At 36.1% G+C, this 25,400-nt stretch overlaps 1 long non-coding RNA gene and 1 other non-coding gene across 2 annotated transcripts; one reads left to right on the forward strand and one right to left on the reverse strand.

Annotated features, from left to right (window-relative positions):
• Positions 1-1,462: 1,462 nt before the first annotated feature.
• LOC114262438 (uncharacterized) lies at positions 1,463-12,220 on the forward strand. The gene is made up of 3 exons (XR_003629356.2): positions 1,463-1,919; positions 9,393-9,450; positions 11,925-12,220. It is a non-coding gene; the product is annotated as an uncharacterized LOC114262438 (long non-coding RNA).
• Positions 12,221-13,129: 909 nt separating this feature from the next.
• LOC114262437 (uncharacterized) lies at positions 13,130-17,062 on the reverse strand. Its single transcript, XR_003629352.2, has 3 exons — positions 16,819-17,062; positions 13,887-13,920; positions 13,130-13,658 (listed from the first exon to the last, which is right to left on the reverse strand). It is a non-coding gene; the product is annotated as an uncharacterized LOC114262437 (transcript).
• Positions 17,063-25,400: the final 8,338 nt, after the last annotated feature.

The following is a 25,400-nucleotide window of genomic DNA, read 5'->3' on the forward strand; positions in this document are numbered from 1 at the left end:
TTTGTTGGGTTTGCAATGTCTTTATGTGAGGCTTTGCATGTCTGTCTTAGCAAGCCATGTTGTTAATTTTGAATGCATTCAGTGTTAAATCCAGCTCTTGTTCTCTGTATGTGTCTCATTCCACCATAAAAGGGATTCATGCTTTATAGTGTGTGTGCATGATAATTGACTTAAATTGTGTTCGAAGATTTATGGAGGGTGAAGAATTGAGAATTCTGAACTTGTTTGATTGTGTTTTTGTTTTTTTAGTTTTTTTGAAAAGTCACATTTATTTAGTTGAGTTTTTAAATGTGTTTTCTGAAAATGTTCAAAACTTAATTTTATGAAGAAAAAATAAAAAGCACTTAATATTTTTATAGTATTTAGTAGCCCTTTATACACAAACTTTTCTCGTCATCGAACCGCTAGGTATAGTAACATAAATCCGTTTAATATAGCAACTGAAATTGGTTATGTCGGCAAATTTTGACCCCTAAATTACACTTATTTCCAAATATTCCGTCATCTAACTGTTACAGATAGTAACTGAAATTGGTTATGTCGGCAAAGTTTGACCCCTAAATTACACTTATTCTTAAATATTCCACCATATTCTTACAATCAAAAGATCCACTACCCACCTATTCTTCTCCACTCTCTCTCTGCTCTGTTCCTTCACCCCTCTTCACGCAACAGAAACAGGGCACCACCTATTCTCTTCTCCCTTCCAAAATCTCTCTCTCTCTCTCTCTCTCTACATATATATATATATATATATATACATGCATACACACATACAGACATAATAGACCCATCATCAACTTTATCAATTCATAGACAAACCCACTTTGATTAACAAACCAATGACAAACCCAATTTATAAAAGGGAAAACAGAATTGAATTCACCCACCTCTCACAGTGATTCTCTCTTTAATATTAGAAATATATTTAAAAAATTTGTTTTTATAAAAAAATAATATAAAAATCATATAATATAAGTTTTGGTAGTTAAATCAATCCTTGTGAATGCATATTTGTGCATTGAATTATGAATTTAAAAAAAATACTATGAACATAAAAGAAAGTAAAAGAGAAATATAAATAAAATATAAATTATTTTTTAAATTATTTTTATTTCTAAAAACTTAAACTAAATTACACTAAAATCTAAACATGTTATAAGGAATTTCAAAAATTGCATTGAAGATTACAAAATGCGTTTCGTTGTACCTTTTAAAATGAGTTTAGCTTGTATGTAGTCCATTAACTGCAGTCTATTTTGAGAAGTAAGTTAAAAATTGATTTTTTAATTTTTTTTAAAACACGTATAAAAAAATAAAAAAGTGATGTACAAAAAAAAAAAAAAAACAAAAGAAGTTGATTTTTGACCGTGTTTTCAAAATAAGCCTGTATTGCATGATACAGTTTGATTTTGCGAGATTCATGACAAATTTTATTTTAATAATTTAAATAATTAAACAGGGTCATATAATTTTATTATAATTATTAACAAAAAAGTAAACAAATTATTTTAAAATGTATAATTACTATGAAACTATTTTTAAAAATATAACAAAATCATAGGTACATAAATAGAAATGAGTCCTCAAAACTGATCGGATGACTGCACAAACAACTTCCTTTGTAAAAATCATGGTTGCAGGCTTGCAAAGGGGATCACAACAAATACCATTGAGGACACGGGTCATTCTATATGGGCGAGTACTGTATTGCGCCGAGGCTGAGGTGGCGTGTGTGTACTCTCTGCTTCCCATTAGTAGTAAGCAGAGCAAGGCAGAGCTCGTCCCTTTCCATTGCTTCTCTCTCTCTCTCTCTAAATGTAAATATATGTATATATACACCCATAAATCTTAGGGTTTAAGCAAGCAGAATGCATAGCAGCAATGTGTGTGGTTTCATTAAAGAACCCGGTTAGGAGGTATGTGCTCTCTCTCTCTCTCTCTCTCTCTGTTTCCTATTGCAAGTTCATGTTTAAACTGTTTCCTATTGCATGTTCATGTTTAAAGTGTTTGGTTGGGGATTTGAGAGAGATTTGGAAAATGAAAGGTAAAAGGTGTGGATTAGGTGAAATATAAGTATTATTTATTAATATTTTACTTACTTTTTTTATTTTCTTTTCTAAATCTCTCAACCAAACACAGAGATTCTTGAAACTTTCATTGTTTTCATTTGCATATTGGGATTGCTTTCTTAATTCCTTTTTTTGGGGTTTTAAGAGATAGAAATCAATGCATTCCAAATAAAGAAAGTTATTTGAGAATGCTGACTTGTTGTTTGCCTACATTTTGGTAGTAGTTATGTGGGTTTTTGAAAATTTGGCAAAATTAAGGGTATAGGGTTTTGCTTTAGAAGCATAATGAGGATGCAATGCGCTTTAACTTTGTCAATTATGTAAACATTTATGATGGGTTTTAAATTTAGAGACACCTTGTTGTGATGGATGATGATCCTCCTGAATCGATTACAGGTTTACTGATTGCTAATTTAACAAGCGTTAGCCCTCGCCTGATGTTCTTGTTTCTGATGTGCATCCTTAAAGATATACAGTAATATCATTAGCTAATTGCACAAATCTACTGGGAAAAAAAATTCTGCCCATATACAATATAATACGGGTGATGCTATGGTACATTTAGATGTACCATACATTTAGTTTTGAACTTATATGATTTTATGTCATAACTAATACCATATTAGTCATAACCACTATCATATTGACTCATAACTTAGTTATATTCAGTTATTTATTTATACCATATTACCTCATAACCAACTCTCAAATAGGCAACTGGTGTAGCCGGTTAGACGGGGAAACAAAATTGAATCAGTCGTGTTTGGCCCTCTTGTTGGCTCTTCTCCCCCCTCTTCTCTTCCCTCCTCTCTTCACAAGCTCTCACTCTCTGGACGTCTCCACCATGGGTTTGTGACCAAAGACCTAGTCATCGTCTTTTCCCTTCCCTTCCAGTCAAATCCAATTTTTCCGAGAACTCTTTTCCGTAGTTCAGGTTTGTTGCTAACTCTAAGCTTCATCTAAATGGGCCATTGGTGCTTTGATTTCAAAACCCTAACCATTGAATATCTGTTATTAATTTTTTTTATCAGTCAAAATTAATATCCATAGCCACCCAAGATAGTTGTGCCATTGGGGCTTTGATTTCAAAACCGTAATCGTAAAGAATGAATATCTGATATTTGTTCTCATTCAAAATTAACATCGGTTCTCAGTCATATTCACATTCCTTTAATTGCTTTCACTTTGCTATTCTTTGTCTTCTATGGAGATGCCATTACTTGATTTCTATTCTTCTATATTAGATTGATGCTTGTTATTGCCCCAATTTTATTTAATATTTGGCTCAGCCTATATATTGTTTTTGTTTTGTTGTTTTGCTACAATTTTGTCTTTTGCTCACCATGTGTTTGATAATATGCCCAAACGAATAATAACATACTTTCATTGATCACTTACTGTTATTGATTAGGAAAAACAACTTATTTTTTATTAGTTTGTTTTCCTTGCCTGCAATATTTCGTACCACTCTTAATCAACAATATGATTTCATTGGATTTTCCCTTTTGGTTCAAAATAAACCTTTATTAATTACTTAATCTAATCAATACAATGACCACGTTTAGTGTTTCTTGTAGAGATGGGCCTACTTTAAATGCCTAGGCCAAGTCTAACAAAATTGTGCAGGTACTCTGAGACCGGACCTCACTGTTCTCATCTCTTTGGAGTTTTTATTATCTTCTCTATTTTTATTATGTGTGGGGTGCTTCTATTTATACCCGAAAAACAATTCTTTACACCCCCCATTTAACCATGTACACTCAAGTTTAGAAACACTTAACCTTTATAGATCATTTTTATTTTTCAGTGAATATTTTTTAATATTTTAATAACAATTTAAATGTTTTTTCTAAAAAAAAAATATGTTCAATTTAAAAAAAAACATCTTCATTTTAGCATGAATAAAATCAATATAACTTACAATTTGATGGTTCCAATTGGCAGATCAAAAGTGCCATAAGAGAATGAAGATTTGCAAATTTGTAGGCACATGTTATCACGTGTTAGGTACTAACCTTGATTTCTTAGCAGTTCACATGATGTTTCTTTAATCCAAACTAGTGATTGTTACTCACTAAACTCAACGCAAACTTAATTCCATACCTATTGTCATCAGCTACAACAAAATCCAACCCCTTCAATTGAACAAAAGAAAGGTCATGGCTTGAAGCCCATCTAAAAGCAACTGAAATTTGATAGAGTGAATAATATGTTTACATGGACAATAGGTTTGACATTATGAACATGAAAGCAAATGTATATTGCTCATTTTTAACTTTGTTCATCATTGTTTTTTTATTTTTAGGTATTTCCATTACGTTTTGCAAGTTACAATTGGCTATTGTTTTTTGTTGTTGATTGAACTTAGAAATTTGTAAATGACAGTTTCATTTTAACCTTTATTGCCTAAGCTGTATATCCTGTATTAGATTGTAGATATTCTTTGCGTTGAGTATGGATATCTTAACCTCCTTGTTTGCTTCTTCTTTTCCTGATGTATATTTGTAATTGATGTGGCAACGGATATCTTTGCCAAACTTTTATATACTTTCTTCATCTTCATCTTCTTCTCTTTTTTTTGGACAAAATGTACTGTATACTTTCCCGTGACTATATACTTTCTTCTTCTTCTTCTTCTTCTTCGCAATTTCTATATAATGGTGGTTGTATACGTATTTTTAATTTTGTTTTTAAATCTATCTATATAATAAATCACACCCGCATCACTTTCCTCCCTCTTTCCGTTTCTTCTCTCTCTCTCTATCTTCACCACCGGTTCTGCAACCCTTCTCCTTTCCTTTTTCCTCACGATCGTTGAACTCATTGACTGGGGGAAGAACTGAAGATTTAGTAAGGTTTTGCAGCTAGAATCTATTTTTTTTTTTTTTTTTGAAACCTTGACCATTCTTAAATTGTGTAGTATTCGAAAATCGAAATCGAAATCGAAATATGAAAATATTTGATTCCTCTATGGTACATTTACAAATTGATTTTATGTTTGATTGAGTTGAAAGCATTATATTAGTTCTTTCATTTCTTCTAAATCTTGTGTAAGCAAATTATTTTTAGTGACAATTACTTTTTTCAAAATTTTTGTTTTAAAGAATTCTCTTAGTTTATCATTGTTCTGAGAAACATCTCTGATGTACTCTTGCATTTATCCCTGTGATTTTCTTTATCTTATTGAGTGTAGTCGTTCGTTTTTTTTTGGGGGGGTTGTTAAATAGTTATGTTTTCGCCAACATCTGGAAAGGATTTTTGTAGAGTGATGTTGCAAATTTACCTAATCCTAATGATATAGGCTAAGTTTATTTGCTTGATGATGATTTCTATATGCTGAAACATAGCCATAATTTATTCTTTTTTTGCCTTCATTTTTTTTTTCTTCTGTTAAAATCCACCTACTCTCCACCTACTTCACCCACTTAAACCTACTCCACTAAACCTAACCCACTACACCACTACCACCTCACCTACTCCACTAAACCTAACCCACTACACCACTACCACCTCCACTTCACCTACTCCTTACCTACTACACACTCACCCTCTTCTATATATAGGAATCATGAATCATTGTAATAGATATCAATATATCAATCAATAATAATACATACAATTTATTCTCTCTCTTTCTCTATACATTATTTCTTACATGGTATCAGAGCAAGGTTAAGCACTTAGTATTTTTCGCTTCACCGGCGGGCGGCAACCTCGCCTTGGCCGTCCGCCGGACCTCAACCTATTCCGCTGATAAAATCAACAAAGATTTGTGCAACTGTAGTCATGTGTGAGGCTGATGGAGAAGAATTCTTCACCTCATATGACGAGACAGTCTGGAACTGGAAACACTGCAACATTCTGCTCTGGAATTCTGCAGCAGCTAGATTATAGCTTGGTTGAGTGCCAAGCTTTGGTTCTTCCACCCACTCTTGAACTTGCCCAGCAAAGTGTGAAGGTTCATGCTTGTGTTGGAGGGACTAGTGTGCGCGAAGATCAGCGCATTCTCTCAGTGGGGTTCATGTTGTTGTTGGTACTCCTGGTCGTGTGTTTGACATGTTGCGGAGACAATCACTTCGCCCTGTTTACATCAAAATGTTTGTCTTGGATGAAGCTGATGAAATGCTGTCACGAGGTTTTTTAAAAATCAGATCTATGATATTTTCCAGTTGCTGCCACCCAAAATCCAGGTTGGGGTGTTCTCAGTTGCTGCCACCCAAAATCCAGGTTGGGGTGTTCTCTGCCACAATGCCACCAGAGGCTCTTGAAATCACCAGGAAATTCATGAATAAGCCTGGAAAGAGAAAAAGCTCATGCTAGGATTTGCGAAGTGATTCGCTGCAGGAATTTTGGCTTTGGATGAAACCCTTACCATACTCCACTCATTCTCTCCAACTGTTCTAACTTTTTATTTTTATTATTATTATTATTATATCAAATAATCAATGCACTCATGTTCCCCACTAACAGTGTCCACTTTTGACCCAAACCATTTTCAATCCATCATTTCTCCTTCACCTTTTGCACCCCACTCACCGACTCTCTCTCCACTTTATCACATGGGTTTGTCCCTCTCTCTCCTCCATTTGATTTCAAAAATCACTTATTTTTATTTATTTTTTCCAAGTCACTTTTCCTCTTTTTTAAATACCCCACTTTATTTTGAAACAATCGCACTGATGTTTTTCATATAATCCATCTATAAATATTTTTTATCTATTTTCTTTCTCCCTTGTTTTCTTTCATTTTATTTTTTTTTTCAACAAAACACTCCCAAAACAAAAACAAAAACAAAAAAAAAAAAAAAAAAAAACAACATTTTACAAACTTGTCATTTCTTCATGCCGGGGATCAACCCCGATCAGCATTTTACACCATAAAAAAAAAAAAAATAAAAATAAAAATAAAAAAACACAAAACAAAACAAAACACAACCAACACAAATCGGAACAGTGGGATTTTTCTTCTCGCCTATTCCGCCGGTCTTTTCTTCTTGCCATCGTCTTGGGCGGCCCTTGCCGGTGTTGCCTCCGTGTTTCCCACTCCACTGGGCATGATCACTACTCCCTGCTCCTCCACTGCAGCATATGGCGGCCCTCCAAATCGGAACATAAAACTGGCCTTCCGTTTCAGCTCCTTGTTTTCCGCCTTTAGCACACTTATCTCTGCTCGCGCATCCTTATACATGCGTTGGAGCAGAGCCAGTTGGGCGTTTAACTGCTGCACCTCATTTGTCCTACTCTGCAGCCGGTTCGACAAATTTGTAACCGCAGTCATGGTTTCCACACATGACTTCAAGGTATACTGATTGGCCTCCACATCCGACTGCACCGCCATTTTTTGCTCCACCGACCGCATCGGAAAGTTCAACGGAGCAAAACCAGAGGTGTTTGGTTGAGGTTCACTGGCCACCGCACCAGTTATTTCTCTTGTGGACTCGTTCAGTTCTGGAAAGAGCGTGAGCAGACCACGGGAAGAGGAGGCCATGTTCTGGGTAGCTGGACGGGAAGAAGAGGCCATGTTGCTGAGTGTTTCAGAGACGGGTTGGTTACAGAGTATTACAGAGTTTCTTTCTCAGCAAAGGAAGAGTTGTTTTCAGAGGATTTTCAGAAGTTTTTTTGTCTGCCTCAGCCTCAGCATCAACCTTGGTTAAATAGCGAGGCAGCCACGCGTATCGCGCGCCACTTGACGCCAGACGACAAACGGGCGCGCCAGTCAAGGCACTCACGTGCCTCGCCATCATGTCCGGCACATCTTTTTATGACTTGGGCTCGCCTTTTGATGGCACGCCTTTTTATGGATTGGGCACGCCTTTTGATGGCACGCCTTTTGAAAGATTGGGCACACCTTTTGAGGGTGCGACTTTTTAGGGGTCCGACAAGACTCTGTAAACTGTCCCGACATTGATTCCGGTTAGCTCCTTCATGGGTCCGACAAGACTCTGTAAACTGTCCCGACATTGATTCCGGTTAGCTCCTTCAAGGGTCCGACAAGACTCTGTAAACTGTCCCGACATTGATTTCGGTTAGTTTCTACAAGGGTCCAGCAAGACCCCGTAAACTGTCCTGCTATAACGGTCCGACATGACCCCATAAACTGTCTTCTACAACGGTCTGACACGACCACACAGTGTCTGCTACAACGGTCCGACATGACCCCGTAAACTGTTTGCTACAACGGTCCGACATGACCCCATAAACTGTCTTCTACATCGGTCTGACACCGCCATCCAGTGTCCTCTACACCGTTATGACACCACCATACAGTGTCCTCTACATGGTTATGACACCCCCATACAGTGTCCTCTACAACGTTATGACACCACCATACAGTGTCTTCACCAACGGTCTGACACGACCATACAGTGTCTCCTATCCTTTTTTATTTTTATGTATTTTCTTGTTTTGTTACTCTCTCCAAACTCAAGTTGGTTAATTCCTATCCCCCTTGAGTTTGCGGGGGGCTGTTAAAATCCACCTACTCTCCACCTACTTCACCCACTTAAACCTACTCCACTAAACCTAACCCACTACACCACTACCACCTCACCTACTCCACTAAACCTAACCCACTACACCACTACCACCTCCACTTCACCTACTCCTTACCTACTACACACTCACCCTCTTCTATATATAGGAATCATGAATCATTGTAATAGATATCAATATATCAATCAATAATAATACATACAATTTATTCTCTCTCTTTCTCTATACATTATTTCTTACATCTTCATAGGCTTGAAATGACAGGTTATATGTGTGCATTTAGAGCAGTAGTGACTGCATGAAGTACTGTTCTTGTCATAGGTCAAAACTTTGAATTTTGACTGTAGTTTTAACTTCAAGTCAAACAACTTGAATTGCTATGAAATTTAATGCAAAGTTTGAACCAAAACTATACTTATTGGTGTTGACTTGGTAGTTGAGGTGGATTGTCCTCCAAAAAAATGCAGCATATTGTCATTTAGGTATGTCAACTTGTTGAGAAACTCTGTTTGCATATGAGAATAGGACCCATTCTTTATCTGATTTGAAGGAACATTTAGAGATTTATATATAACATATTCATATGTGCAGGCTTTGCTTTTAATCTGATTGTTGTTTTACCTTTTGTAAATTTGATTTTACAGATTATTATTATAGTTGTTATTGTTATTAGGTTTTAGTTAAAAGTTTTGATGTTTGAGGATTTGAGAAACTATTAGCTCATCTTTGAGAAAACATTATTATTATTATTGTTATTAGGTTCAGTATTTGTTATATTCACAAACTCTATCACTAATTTATAACCATTTCTCTGTTTTTTGTTATTCAGTTTTGGCCATCAATTTCATGGACATTGCCATAGCAATTGCCAACTATCAAAGAGGAAGGTAACATGTAATTAATGCTTCTCTTTTTTTCTTTTCCCTTTTTTTAGTGTATAATGGAAAAACAATTATTGTGGTTGTTTGTATAGGTAGTGAGCTTTTTCCCCTGTTTCTTCTATTTTCTTTTTCATTTTTTTAAAAAAAATATAAACATGTTCCTATTCTTAACAAACACCATGTTTCCACGAGTCTTATGGATGTAAACCCAGAAACTTTAAAGTTGTTACTGTTTTTACTATATGAGTTTCTATAGTCTAAATGGGCTTTAAATTTTGAAATGGGTTTAAAATATGCAAGTGTTCTCTAGCCTCTAGAGATTTATACTATAGTTTAAATAAATTTTAAGTTTTTCTTTTCCCCATTTTTTTTTATTATTAATGCCATTTATAATATCTATGAAATTCATGTGTTTGTACTGAATGCTCATTCGAACATGGTCTTCTTCCTTGTAGTTTTGCACTTTAAATGTTTATTTATTTACTTCTTTGAACTACAATGTAATGGCTTTGATTTTCTTGCATGTGTTTGTATTTAACTTCATATTTCCTACAATAACCAAGAGTTTGAGTTTATAATGTCTTAGTGAAAGAAACACACTGTTTGCACTTTGATCAACTCTCACAGCACATCAAACTGGGATTGAACTTCATTAAACACACGCTTATTGGTTATTGCTTTGATGCTTTGTATAAACATTTTGTGTTTTTTTTTTTTTTTTTTTTTTTTCCTGACAGTTGCAAGGTCACAAATTAGAATGTCTTGTTCTAGTCTAATTTTCAGTTTTGGTTATTATTGGGGATTTTGATCTTGTGGTATTTTCTTTTTTATTGGTGTATTATTAGAGCAATGAGGGACAAAACAATGATGTCTCTAGATTCATTGTCATTTTGCATTAGACCTTATTCTATGATCGTGTCTTCGATTCATTGCTTTAGTCAATCTAAGTAGATTTATATCTTGTTCACATCCTGGTGGTGAATAACTTCCTTCTCTTATCTTCTTCTCCCCCCCCCCCCCCCCGCCTTTATTGTTTAACTTTCTGGCCATAAATAAATGGGTTGCATAAACTGATGTTATGTAAATTTTCTTAAGTAACATAGCAAATGTATTTGTGGTTTCAAATACTTATTACATTACTATCACTTGTACGTTGCAAATTCTTCAATAATGATACCAGGTGAGTTCTTGACATAATTGTAAGCATGTATTTTGTTTAACATAATTGCTTAAGGTTGTTTCAACCTTCTGACTTTTGATTATAAGTTTGTAGATTCCCTGGGTCTTATGTGTTATCTGTTTTCCTAGTGTTATGCAGAATGACTTTAAAAGTGATCCTTAACACACTTCAAGGAAAAAACAATAGAAATAAATATTAATAATAATAATAAAAGAGAAGGAATAAGAGAATACTAGGTCGAAATTTGTAATTTTCTAACACTTGAGCTCGAAAAAAATGTTGTTGGGGGGCAAAACCATGAAATATTGCGGGGGTGTTTGGGAAGCTGAGTTTGAGGCTAAAATAGCCTCAAACTAAAAAAAGGTCAAAAAGCCCCTAAACCAACACTTTATAGTAAAAAAAAAAAAAAATAGCTGAAACCGTGGGCTGTCAGTGACAATGTAGGCACAGCCTACCACTATCACATTGACAAGTTGTCCCATTATTGGTAAATGACAATTTTGCCCCCTTTACATCAATTTAAAAAAATGTGAGGTTAGGGACAAATTTGTCATTTTAACTCAAACATCATTTCAACGCATTTTTCAATTCAACAACTCAAATAAAAATCCATCCCATCTTCCCAAACACAAAAACTAAAATAGCCTACTAAAATAGTCAAAAAGCCAAAAAGCCTCTAAAATAGCCACTTCCCAAACACCCACTACGTCTATGTACCCAACCTTTGCCCCAGTTCAAACTACCCTAGATCATGCGACTATGTGAATACTTCAGCAAATTAATGATGTCTTAGAAACGTAGTCAAAGTAAATTGAAGCCTAGGAATTGTAGATTTATTTGTTAGATTAGAAAAGTAGAGTCATACATTAAAAAAACGGATACATTTGAATTATGATATGGCATTTATTGTTTATTATGTATTTATAAGTGTATGATACTCTTGCAAATATACAAGCAATTGCATACTTCTATTTTTTAGTTTTTTGGTTCATCTGCAAGTTGATAGCTTTGATTTGTTAAATTGTATTAGCATTCTATTTATCTCTTCTGGTCCCAAGTCAATAGACCCTTATCAAAAATTTTCTATTTTTCATTGTCTATCCAGTTAATGTATCTGTGATGATGTTACCCTTACATTTAATTTCATCTCTAGTTGATTTATTCAAACTCTAATCAATCTTATGAACTTTTAGATTTTTTTTTCCTTCCAATTTTTGTTTTCTTTAATTTTGAACGAATGAGTAAGTTTGTTCTTATACTTCTAGCAACCTGTGAACTAATTTGTGTTCTCATTATTCAGGTTAGAAATTGCTTAAAGAGATACAAAATATAGTCAAAGAAAATAGAACATTCAAGAATTTTGAGTTCTCCTTAAATTTTCTCATTTTTTTAATGAGATTTTTATTGTGTAATCACAATAAAAAAACCTTTTATTTCTTAACTTTCTTTGTATATATTTTTCCAACATTAGACTTTTATTTATGAAACATATAAAGTTATTAGCTATTCATATGTGGTCAATGTTGTGATTCAAAGGAAATTTTTGTACAAATAATATTGATTATATTTTAGATGTTAGTTCTATTTAGATTTTAATCATGGTTGATATATTGTGATTGATAGTCGTATTTTGTGGTCAAACTTTTTTCTTTTATCACACGCACTAATTGTGATGAGAAATGCATATAATTGTGATATTATCTCATTATTAATCATAGATTATTTAAATTCAATCTCAGGTTTTATTAGTTATTGATTACATTAAAATTTGTGATCTAAATGTTTATTATCACAATCAAAACACGTGATGAAATTATCTTTTAATGACGGTAAAAAGTGTGATAAAAAATGATCCTTAGCAATCACACTCCTAAAAATTATGCTTTGACAAAATAAAAATTTGTGATTAAATTTATACATCATATTTAAAAAATGTGATCAATTTATGATTTTGTAGCAGTATTGACTCTTATTGTGAGAGCATGCTTTGCGAAAGAAACAAATATAGAAAAGAAAACAAAGAAGGAAGAGAGAACAAAAGGAAAAAGAAATAAACGAGAAACCTGGTTATGCTCTGCTTTCAAGTGTGCGTTAATTTGAATTATCATGACACATATATGCAATTGCAGATGTACATTATAACAGCTGCTACTTCATTGATTTGTTGCAGTTCAAATGAGTTGGTTATGCCTTCTTATTTTCGTTTTTACTTTGGAATATTTAGTTAGGTTATAATTTCTACTCATGCAATAGAACTAGGTTACATGAGTAGAAAAAAAAGAAAAGAAAAAACTATTATTCTGAAATGGTGAGTGTGCTTTTAGATGCCACTTATAGATTATTAACAGCTTATAAAAAAACTGCAAAAATAATCTAAATCACATGGCTCATAAGGTGATATGTTCAATTGAATTGTTGAGTCACTTACTGAATCAATTGATCACTTTGATTCACTTAAGCATACAAAACATTTACAGGAAAGGAAAACAAAGAGGAGTCACCACATGGCCCAGGAACACGTTTTTATTTACCAACAGTACAATGTGTTTCCAACTTTGAACACAGAAAATTGTAGAGAAATAGATAACAAAGAGAACGGAAATCAAAATTTCAAAATAAAAATAGAAAAACAAAAGCACAAAACAATAAAGGGAAGAGGAGAATGCTCAGGAGGTTGAACATTTGACATCAACGAGTTGTCATAATGAAATCAAGTGAAATGAATTCTGCAAAGGTGGTCTCTGTTTTGATAGAGCCACAGAAATTTGTCGCATTGTTGGTCGGCACTGTGGACTGGTGTGTAAACATGCCAATGCTAGCTTCACAACAAGGATCACTTCTTCTTCCACATGATTCCCAGGAGATGGGAGGCGCATATCCAATATATCTTTCAACAATACACCATAAACAATGGGTGATGAGGAAAGAGATGAGATGAGATCGCCCGGATGCTTCCCCATTAAAACTTCCAGTATTGAAACTCCAAAGCTATATACATCCAACTTCTCATTCACTTCCATAGCGTAAGCAAGTTCTGACATAAAAACAGACCAAAGAAAATAAAGGGATAATGGGAAAAAAAAATAGAAAAAGAAAAAGAAAAAGAAAAAGAAAAAGAAAAAGAAATGACAGTTTGTTCATGGAAAATTAAGAAGAAGAATAGTAGAAAAGGCTTTGCATGCCAATTTAGAGAAAACTATGCCATAAAAGTTGGTAAATAAAAAAAAATTGCTTGTTGATTTGAGGAAAAGTCATGCCACACCTGGAGCTGTATATCCAAAGGTTCCTGTCAAGAACTACAAGAAGACAAATAAATTAAGGTATGATTGGCTAAAACACCAATAGATGACCATATATACTTGTATCAAATCATGCCCAACCTTTAATATAATGGACGTTGCAAATCAGAAAATCATTCACTGGTTTGCATCACATAAAAGAAATTAAATTTTACAATTCAAACTAAGAGTACATTTATTTTTATTTCTTTTGTACAAAGCATGCAATACATCATTTTCACTTTCTCATCATAAACATATAAATGCTTATATAAGTACTAGTGAGAGAGCTGCGTGCAAAGCACGCTTGCTAGTGCCCATTATATAAATCCATTATTGTTGGAGGGGAGAAGAGGAGACATGTCAAGAAATTGTGACGTAAAATATATATTAAAGTTGCAATGAATATATGTCGAGAAATTGTTATATACAAATAAAACAGAGATGAGACAAAAATTTATAAAAACATAAAGCAACCTACTACCATTAGAGGGTGTGTATTTTTTATGCTTTTTGGTAAAACTTACACAAGGAATGACGGGATTTAGAGAGGGAGAATTTTGACAAAGAATATTCATTTATACATACTTTGAATTGTGATATTTGTTTTGATGATTCCAGTAGTGAAGTTACTATTCCAATGATTATTACTATGTTCATCATCATCTTGTACTTGTAATCTTACAAGACAAACAATTGTGCTAGTATTACTAAAAGGGAAATGTAACTTTACTTCTTTGACAGTAAACCAAGTCCTGTTTCAGATAATATTGTACAAATTAGTTCAAGAATCTATATTAGTACATTTCATTATAAACTTACTCTGTTTCAAAATAGATTAAATTACAAAAAGTAGTGAACCAAAAACAACTCTACATACCAGTGGAACTGAGCAATCAAGAACAAAAAACTTGATTATCAAAGCTTCATTGGTGTCTTCTCAATCACTAATCAACTCTTGATGGAAATAAGTTGACTGACCAACCTCAAAAACATAAGTACAGCAGCAACATCATTACACCCTAGCTTCACAATTTCTCATCATCATACACAACAACACCTCAATCAAATATATATATAGATATATATCTTCTCTACTATTATATAAAGGCTTCAATTAGTGTCTTGAAACCTTTACTTCTTATGTGGGTGTTTGGGAAGTGAGTTTTTTTTTGTAAGTTTTTTTACTTGTAGGATATTATTGGAGAATTTTTTTTTTGTGTTTGGAAAGATAGTTGGGTTTTTTTGTGGTTGAATATGATGTTTGTGAGATAAAAAGTGAAATGATTATAGGGTTTGATGTGATATTTTCTTTGGATTAGTTTTTTTTTTGGTTTTGTAACCAATTTGTCTTTTAGTAAAAAAAAAACAAAAAAAACCAAAAACCAAACTTCCCAAACAGCGCCTATGTCAAGTGTCATATTTTTCTATTAAAAAAAATTAGAATGAGAAGAGTAGGACTTCAACTTATGACCTTGAGTCTATTAACTAAGACTCTAACCACTTGAGTGACACAGCACATGTGAAAATATGTTTTTAATACTTATTTAAATTGCGTACACATCACATGTGCCAACTGCTAGTATATATGTATCAATAATCACCAAAAAAGTCCTCAACAATATTAAGTTTCAACAGCACAACTTCCCTGTTTTGCTACTCTCTTCAGACACCATTCCTCAAATTAATATATTTCTTTTAAGCATTCTAGTCAATAGGAAGCTTGTTGAGAATCAACTGAAAACACAACGAGTTTGTATGATAAACTACTTGGCTGCCAACATATAATCTTATGGTAGCAATCTTACTAAAAACGTACTTGTCCAAATATCATTAGATGTTTAAATGTCACTGATTTTTTGACAATCAATCACATTTAGCCTCTTGTATTTTTTAGTAAAAACTTTTAGTAAGATAATATAAAGTTACTCGATGAATCTATACTTTAAACAACAAAAACAAGAAACAAGGTAATATAAAGTTACTAAGTGAATATATATTCAACTTTAAGAAATAGAAATGAGCTAAGCAACAAACAAGGACATGAATGGAAGAATGCAAAATAAAAATAAAAAGAAGAAGAAGAAAAAAAAAGGTGACCTTGGCAAGTCATTAATTAAGGGAAAACTTGCATGATCTGGCCTTGGTAAGTCAGAATGATTTGGTATTCCTATCAATTAGCATAAGTTGTATTCCCAGATCAGATCAAACAATAAGAATTTATAGATCAGAATAAGTCCAAGCAATTCCATCACTAATTAACCAAAAGCATCAATAGACTACAATTATATAGAAAATAAGCTTTGGAAACCCTGTTAAATTATAAACTCACTTTTAAATTATAAATAAACCCTATATATATTCAAGTCATCTTAGATAAATAATCATCTATCATCTGCAGAGTCACAGAGTTGAAGCACAATTCAATAGCCATCCCCATTTATACTCATAACTTTCAACTGATTAGGGAAAAATAACAAGTTGCAGTACTAAGCGAAAATCAATTGAAAGTATCTTCCAAATATAGCCCACAAAGCTTGATTATTCATAAATTGAAATCCTCTGGCCAGTCGGCTCTTCAATTTGACTGATTAGAAGAGGATTTAAGTGTTTTGGATCTGAGATCATTTGCATTGAGTTAGAGAGCCATGAATGAGAGTGCAAGGCTGTTCAAAAAAATAAAAATAAAAAAAAAAGGAAAAGAATGAGAGCGCAGGGAAGATGGGTTTGTCTTTGGCCATAGTGGAGACGAACCGACTGGCCATAGGGTTTAAGATCTGTTCGGATTATAAAACTACATCATTGTTGTTCCAAGGATACACAGTGACATAGAGATATAGAGGAACCATTTCAACCTAGTCGATAGAGGAACCGACTAGAATGAGAGAGTCGAAAAAAGTGTCAAAAGAAGCGTACCGTCTCGCCGCCGAACTAGTCTCACCGTTGCTGAACTAGTCTCGCCGCCGATTGAAACCCTTCCCCTTCAACCCCAGTCTCTTTTCAAACCCTCTATCTTCTCCTCTCAGATTAAGGTTTGCTCACTGTTTTGAAACAGTGTTGTGAAATTAAGGGCTCTACAAACCTGAAAGGAAATGAAAAAAAAAGGGGAAAAGGAAGAAGGAAAAAATGGGGGAAATTAAGTTTGGGCAGGCAGTGGGGTGAGTAAGTGAAAAAAGGGGGGAGATTTGTTTTATTTTTATTTTAATGATTTTTTTTTATTTGGTAGAAGTAGGGGTAATATTTTAATAAAAAATATTTTTCGTTAAAATAAAGTTAATTTTTTATGTTCAATGAAAAATATTTTTTTGTGACCCATTTTTTTTTGTTACTAAAAATCAAGAGCTAATTTTTTGTGGTAGAGGAGAGGGAGCGACAACAGTGGTGAAGGTGGTGGATGAGAGGTGATGGTGGTGATGGCGAAGGAGATTAGTGGTGAAGTTGTGGTAGTGATATAGGAGATGGTGTAACGCCTTCAAAATAATAACATTAAACCCATCAGATAAGACAAGCATTTACATATAAACTAACCACATTCCTTTATTTCATTGAGTTTCATTACATAAGTATTACATGTTAACATCAAACAAAATGCCCTACGGGCTTACAGCTTTCCAAGTTAACACTTGGTTTCAACAAAAAAGTACTAACTCGTTTACACATTAAGCCCTTGGCTTGAAGTTACATGTAATACATCAAAAGTAAAACAACTACACTATGTCCGCCTCTAGCCTCCCAAGCTATGTCCTTGGAGGTGGCATGCTTCCTGTACCTGAAAATGATATTCCCATATAGGGTGAGCCACAGCCCAGTAGAAACACACTAAACCAACCATGGACAATGACTAAAACATTAGCAATTGATAGTTGGTCAACACTGATACAATCACATAAATTACATATTTATGTCAACGACTTACAAGTCCCAATTACTTTTCATTTTCCCTTTTTCAACAGATAAGCATGCTAGCTCTATCATCATTTCCACAGATATGTATAAAAACTATATCTCACATTCAGATAAGCATAAAAACTATATCCACATTCTCAACAGATCTGTATATCAACAATATCCACAGATAAGCATACAAGCTGTATCCACACTCTACAACAGATATGTATATCAACAATATCCACAGATAAGCATACAAGCTGTATCCACACTTCACAAAGATAAGCATATGAGCTCTATCTTCACTTCTCTAGACAAGCATATGAGCTCTGTCTACGGAGTTCATCCCCTATCTCCTCCCAATACCTATCCGGTTTAGAGGTACATCCCCTATCTTCCCCTAAACCGCGGAGTACATCCCCTATCTCCTCCTCTACACACAACGTATATAAACACATTGGTTCTATATACAATCACACAATACACACAATTAATGTATTCTATCAACCGTCAAGTTCCATGACACATTCCATTGATTAGTTTCCGTTTACCTAATCATCATGCATTGTCTACAACAATCTCGACTATCCTCCACCGATAGCCCAAAGCAGTTATTTCTAAAACAGAAAATAAATGCACAAATGGATATTCAATCAACATTTCATTTCCTCATTTCTCACCAATTAATTATCCCAATTAATTAAACAATGTAATTAGGCCATTTTTCCATAATTACTATTTCAACCCTTAGGTTTCATTTTCATCAATGATTCAACAATCATTCCATTTTTCTATGCCAAACATGCATCTAGGTTTATTATGAATAAAACCCCAACTTTTGTAAAATTACACAAAAGCCCCAAACTTTCACAAAATTACCAAACCAAGCCCAACATCTCAAAATACCAAAATTTAAAGACAAAACCCATAGAGAGGAGTAGGTTATCCCTACCTCGAAGTTTAAGCCACAAAGGAGATGATGACTCGAAGATCAACGAGCTCCAAATCCAAACTTTTTCAGATTAAATCGAAGCTCTCAACGCCCTCTATCTTTTTAACAAAGGCCCTAGGCTAGATTCACACCTTAGGGAGATCAAATCTTAGAGAGAGTGCAAGTTTAGAGAGAGAGGGTGTCGGATTTAGGGTTTAATCAAAAAAAGGACTGAAAAAGTGATGTTTTAGACGCTGCTGTCCGCTGATATAAAACACGCTCGCTCGAGCGAAGGATTGGTCGCTCGAGCGACCAGACACAGAAAACTCTCGCTCGAGCCAAGAAGTTCTCGATCGAGCGAAGAAAAATCCAGACCGCTCGAGCCACGAAAAGCTCGCTCGAGCCAAGAAAGACAGCTCTCAGGTCCAGAACCGGTGCAACACTACTCTCGCTCGAGCGACAAACTACTCGCTCGAGCGAAGGACCAAAAATCTGGGCAGCAACACTAGGCTCCCAAACGCAACCAACCTGTAGCAAACCTGCCCAACACATCCCATAACTCAATATACAAAGTACAAAGGATGCAAACACAATAATAAACAACAACCAACATCCACGGACACATGTCCGGATCACTGTACAACAAGGGTAAACCCGGTGGTGGAGAGGTAATAGCAACAGCAGTAGTGGTGGTAGCAGTGGTGGTAGTGGTAGTGGAGTGGTAGCGATGGTGGTAGTAATGGTAGTCATAGAGGTGGAGTGGTAACAGTGGTAATAATGGTGGTAGTGGAATGACATTTCTTCTTCTTTTCCCAATCTATTTAATAAAATTGAATAGATTGGGAAAAGAAGAAGAAATTCTCTCACCCACTCCTCATTATTCTAACAGAGTATTCATAAATGTAAAAAAGCAGTTCATATGTGATATTCAGATGGACAATATGACCTGCAACATTAGGAACCAACCAACCAACCAATACAACTATTTTTTTTTTCTTTCCAAACAAAAGGCATTAACATATTAACCCCCAAAAAAAATTTTGTAGAAAAACAAATATACCTTAGAAGCTCCAATCTATAAATTTTTGCCATCTGTCTTTTAAACACCATCTAACAAACCTTAAAATTCAAACCAAATTTCTATTTCTACAGTTAAAAAGAAACAAATGCAACACCATGTTCTGAAGCTCCAATCTATAACCACTATATTGCTTTAGTAGAAACTCATTAGCACCAAGTTTCTACACCAACTTAGCCTTAAAACCATCCATTATATTTCACAAATTTCTTTGATGATAAATAATTTATCCTCTAAACTAAACAACATGACTCAACTGAACTGAAGAGGAGACATATCCGCGTCCGTATGTCATTCACATCCTTGCCCAAGGAGCTATGATTTATTGCATATAGCTGGCCTCTTTTCTATTGAATGACTTTGTCCATGGTTTTTCATGCATATTTCAAGTAAACCAACATTGTCAGAAATTTCATAAAGAAATCAAGTAGCTAGAAATAAGAAAAATTTTAAACCATGATGGACATGAGAAAGTTGCCCATAATTCGTATAAATTAGAGAAAAAATTATATGGAGGATAGCTCTAATGCACACTACTCCTTATAAGAGTACAGAATTTCAAAGCAGATTAAAATGGCAAAACTCAAAGACAAAACTTGTTATCTAAAAACCATAAATTATTTAAATCACATTTGGTATTTTCTGCCGAGAGTGATAGGTGCCAAAGAGGAACAATTAGAAAGATGCTTTATTGGACACTGTCAATAAGTCCACACTCAAATTTGTCATATGAAACTCTTGAAAGGGCCACAAACTACTTTGACCAAAACAAAATTGGCAAATAAAAAGTCAAAACAGAACAGTCATAGTCAACAATGCTTTGAAATCTATGACCAACAATTTAATTCAAAAAAATAGGCGTTTATCTAACTACAGTCACTGTAGTCATTCAAGCTTTACCTGATAGAGGCAACAACAATGATCAAACTGAGAAAGAATACACACATACATATAGAGAGAGAGGGGCCAAACTTGCTAAAGAGTGATGTCCATCATAAGTAAAAGTTTTCCAGACACACACACACATATACACAAGTAAATTAGCAACAAATTGTAGAAGAGGTAATAATTTGAAAACAAAAAAACAGAAACAAAAGCAAACTATTCAAAATTTTAGTCAGCAATCAAAGAATGTAACCTATTCAAATCCACAACCCAACACACACAAAAATAAAAAACATTAACATTAAAATTAACATACACTACTAATCAAAAACATTAAAAAAAAAAAAACCCTAAACAATTACGATAAATATGACAATGTTTATCTATTGCGACCATTCAATTACCTTGAAGTCCTGAGCAATTTCATGGACAAGCCTCTTGAATGGAAGCTTCAAGATCAGGAGCTCAATACTCTTTTGGTACCTACAAATTTCACTACACATCAATTAATTAAGATAACAAAGAATCTAAAAAACACAAGAATTGTTATAAATATAGTAACCATAATTCAAGCTTTAATTCACCAAGTAGAGAAGAATTTACTTGCCTAAAGAGGTGCCTTCCTAGCTGTAAGAAGGGCTACCAAAAGAATTTGTTTATTTAGAACAACAAAAACCAGTGAACTCAACACTATCATGAAGAGCCAAAGACAAAGGCATTAAATCTGCTTCAAAAACTATGAAATATAGTGGCTAAGGATTTGCAAACCATCATTTAAAAACCAATGCTGTGAAGCCACAATCTAACAAAAACAAAGTTACTATTGAAGCAACACCATATATAACATTTTTTTTATTTGATATTTTAAGAGAAAAATCTAAAAAAATAGCAAAGTAACTACTAAAGCAACATTCCTAAACTTTAGTACATTTATATTTTTTTCACAAATGCTCATCAAATATAACCAAACACCCTACATTCATATTTTAAGCTAAATCAATACTTTTTTCTTCTTTTTTTTTTTTTTTGTATTTCGTATTTTTTACAAATATATATATATATATATATATATTTTAATCTTTTAACCAAACACCCTACATTAAAATTTTAACCAAATAACCTACATTTATATTTTAACCAAAAAGCTTACAAATATTTTAAGTTAAATCAGTACATTTATATTTATTTCACAAATGCTTATCAAATATAAGAAATTTTCAACCTCTCACAACTTCACAATAATAGAATCAAGTCAGTAAAAAAAAAACTTACTAGAAACAGGATGAGATAGAGAGCCCAAATCAAAGGGAGAGTGCCAAAAGCAAAGATAGCATAGCAAAAAACATAGAGAGAGAGAGAGAGAGAGAGAGAGAAACTTACCAAATTGAGGAGCAGCGAGTGGCGGTGGCGGTGACGATCGGCACCACTAGCAGCGATGGCGGCGATGGCAGCGATTGGCAAATCTAACAGTGATAAAGGCGGAGGTGATCGGCAAGGTGAGGAGCAGCGAGTGGGAGACAGAGAGTTGAATGCGATGTTTTGGGGGTGTGAATAGTTAGGGATGTTTCGGCGATTGGATGAAACACCATTGTCCCATATTTAAACAAAATAAAAAGACCAAAACAAATTCACAACTCCATAGACCAAACTTTTTTTGTTCTATCCCTCAAATACAATTCTTGTATAAAAAAAAAAAGCAATTCAAAATTGTGAGCGTACAAGAACGTTGACAAATAAATGAGGAATTCATAATTGCATAGCGCAACTAGAACTGCCCTCTAAAAACTAGAATCGTAAACTACTTTGTCAATATAGTTTATCCGATCACCTGCGTGCACAACAGCAGTGAGCTACCCGGCGGTGTGTGGCCGGAAAACCCCTCCAACGATCAAGTTAGACACACACACAGGGATAGAGAGAGAGAGAGGACTGGGTTGAGTGTAAATATTTCTCTTACCGAATGTTCGTGTCTCCAGCATGGGGGGCGCAGACTTGCTTATATACCTTCTGCGGCCCAAATCTACTCCCAGTGATCTCTCGACACATGGTTCTGCTATCCCATCTGTCAGCACAAATCTTGCTGAACATCACCTAACCCGACTGCCAGCCCACTGCATTGGGAGCTCGGCAGCCGGGCTGTAGCATCTCGGCTGTCAACGGCCATGCTGCGTTTCATGCCCACGTGCCCAACAACCGAGCTCCTTTCCAGCCATGCTCAACTGCATTCCGACGAAGCCAAGCTTGAGATTGGTCATACCGGTCAACCAAAGTCCTTCATACCGAGCTTTAGACATGAGCCTTCACGCCAAGCTATGGATGCGTGCTTTCCAACTGCGCAACGCATAAACCGTGGAACCCTTACTTGACCGGCCTCCGTGCTGACAAGGTGAAGTAGCCCGGTTCCACATGCCCTTGCCATTGCCGAGCAAAAATCGCTTCTGGGTGGACTCGGGATACCACAGCCCAAATGTGTTCGGCCCACAATTTGCCTGGTATTACCATGGCCCTATCCAGACCATATTTTTCCCTCTTAATTGCCCCTTAATTCTGTCCGCGCCAGCGTGACCGGGATTACCTGTTCCGACCGGGATAAACTCTTCCTCGGTTGATAATTTGCAAGAGGCAAACCGGGCTAATATCTGGTCCACTTGGGCGACCGAACTCCTTGGCTAGCCTTTACGACCGAGGTGGTTTGGCACAATCCAAGTCCGAGCTCAAGTCTAGCTCGTTTTGCGCGACCACGCTCCCACTTACGATTACCCTCCGTTTTCCTGCAGAGTCCAAGGGGACCAAAGACCAATTCTGAGGCTCTCAAGGACCGAGCAGCCATTAATTCCCAGCTTGTGCCAAACCATCTCAGCCGAGCTAAATTGGACGGCCACACATGGGGAAATTTCACTTCCTTGTGGACACACTTGCTGCCTTGGCCACCTTCAGGGAAGAATACGATATCCCGGCAGATGTCCATTTAGAGCTCGCCGAGATGGAAACAACCCCTTGGGGCAGGCTTGACCAATGCCCCTTCACCGTGCTGTCAGTAATTGAAAGAGGCCTCCGCTTCCCGGTCAACCCTTTGATGACCGAGTTTCTGCGCCGCACCGGGCTAGCACCCACCCAAGTTTCGACCAATACTTACCGAATAATCAATGGCGTGCACGAGCTAAACAACCAGCTAGGAATAAACTTAGGTTTAGCCGAGATACTACGACAATACACCCTTGGTCACACCGGCGACGGCCTGGCCTATTATTTAAAAATAAGACCGGGCAAAGAGAAAATAGTAACCGGCACCCCACACAAGGACTTACATGATGACGACTTCTTTTGGGTGTCTGGCAATTATGAAACAGCCGATGTACCGGGCTGGTTCATCAGCAAGAACTTTGGTTCCACATGTAAGCCGCGCTAATTTGCTCGATCAATTTCCTGCCTTCAACATTCTGTACTTAACCATTTTTCCTGTTTCTTTTGCAGCAATTCAAGCCTTACAATCCAACTACCGATATCCCGACGTAGAAGCCATCCAGACCGTGCTCCGTTACAGCCACCGGGATTATAACGAGTTGCTCGGTTACACTCCAACCTACAGATACTCAGCTCCACGCCGGAGCAAAGTTACAAACTTTCTCCGTGCTCCAACACCTCCTCCGGATCCAACTCTACCGGACGTGCCACTAATCCGGCTGACCGAAGAACAAGAGATGACAAAACGAAGCCACATCAAGAACCTCCTCACAGCAACCTCAGCCGAGATGCCGAGCATCACCACCCACTCTCAAGCTGCCAGACAATCCAGCGGCCCCGTGGTCGCCTTGGCATCTCCAGGTGCCGGGCAACCCAGACAAGAAGCTCGCTGGGCTGGCAAAAGGCCTCGCACAGACCCATCTGCCGAGCTGGTTGCCGAGCTAACCACCGAGCAACCCACCGTCACTGTCGACCCAACGCCACTGTGACGACCGTAGCTAAAGCACTGAGGAAAGGACATACCGGCTACCGCTTCCATCAAGGGCGACAAAGAGCACCTACTCGCCTTTGACCTTTCCAAAGCCCTTCTCCTACCGAGCGACGTGGTCGGCAGTGACCACGTTCCTGACACCCGGTTGGTGAAATCGTCTGTTAAGTCCATGGCCAGGGTAAGTCTCAATCTTTCAATGAATTTTTTTTTTTTACCAAGTGTTTGCGCGGTTTCCTCTCTGATCAAACTTTCTTCTTGCAGGCCATCCAGAAGCAACATTTGGTCATGGAGCGAATCCATCGACTGCGGCAGAAGGCAAATGACACTGCCGGCCAAGTCCAGAGTCTTCAAACCGAGCTCGACCGAGCAAAATCTTCACTGCAAATTGCCAATGCTGACAACAATAGGTTGCTCGGCCAGCTCGACGAAGCCGAGAAGAAGAGGGATGAGCTCCAGGCTGAGCTGGATACATTGAAGAAGTCAAGGGAAAAAGAACTTGAGGATGCCAATAACGCCGGCTTTAAGGAGGTCGAAGACAGCTACAAAAAGCAAGTCTTTGCCACCCAAGACATCTACTTTAAAGCTGGTTGGAAGTTTGCCTGTGCTCAGCTCGGTCGAGGTCCGGAGACCGACGTATTTACCTCTCCGCCGGCTGCCTCCCTGCTGGTGTACCTCGTGCCCTATGCCAACGACGTCTTCAGCGCGTTGCAAGCTGAGGCCGAGGAAGAGCTCGCCAAAGAAACCGAGGTCAATGCTAAGAA

This window comes from Camellia sinensis, chromosome 6 (genome assembly GCF_055761805.1).
Source record: "Camellia sinensis isolate YWXY chromosome 6, ASM5576180v1, whole genome shotgun sequence".
Lineage (NCBI taxonomy): Eukaryota > Viridiplantae > Streptophyta > Magnoliopsida > Ericales > Theaceae > Camellia > Camellia sinensis.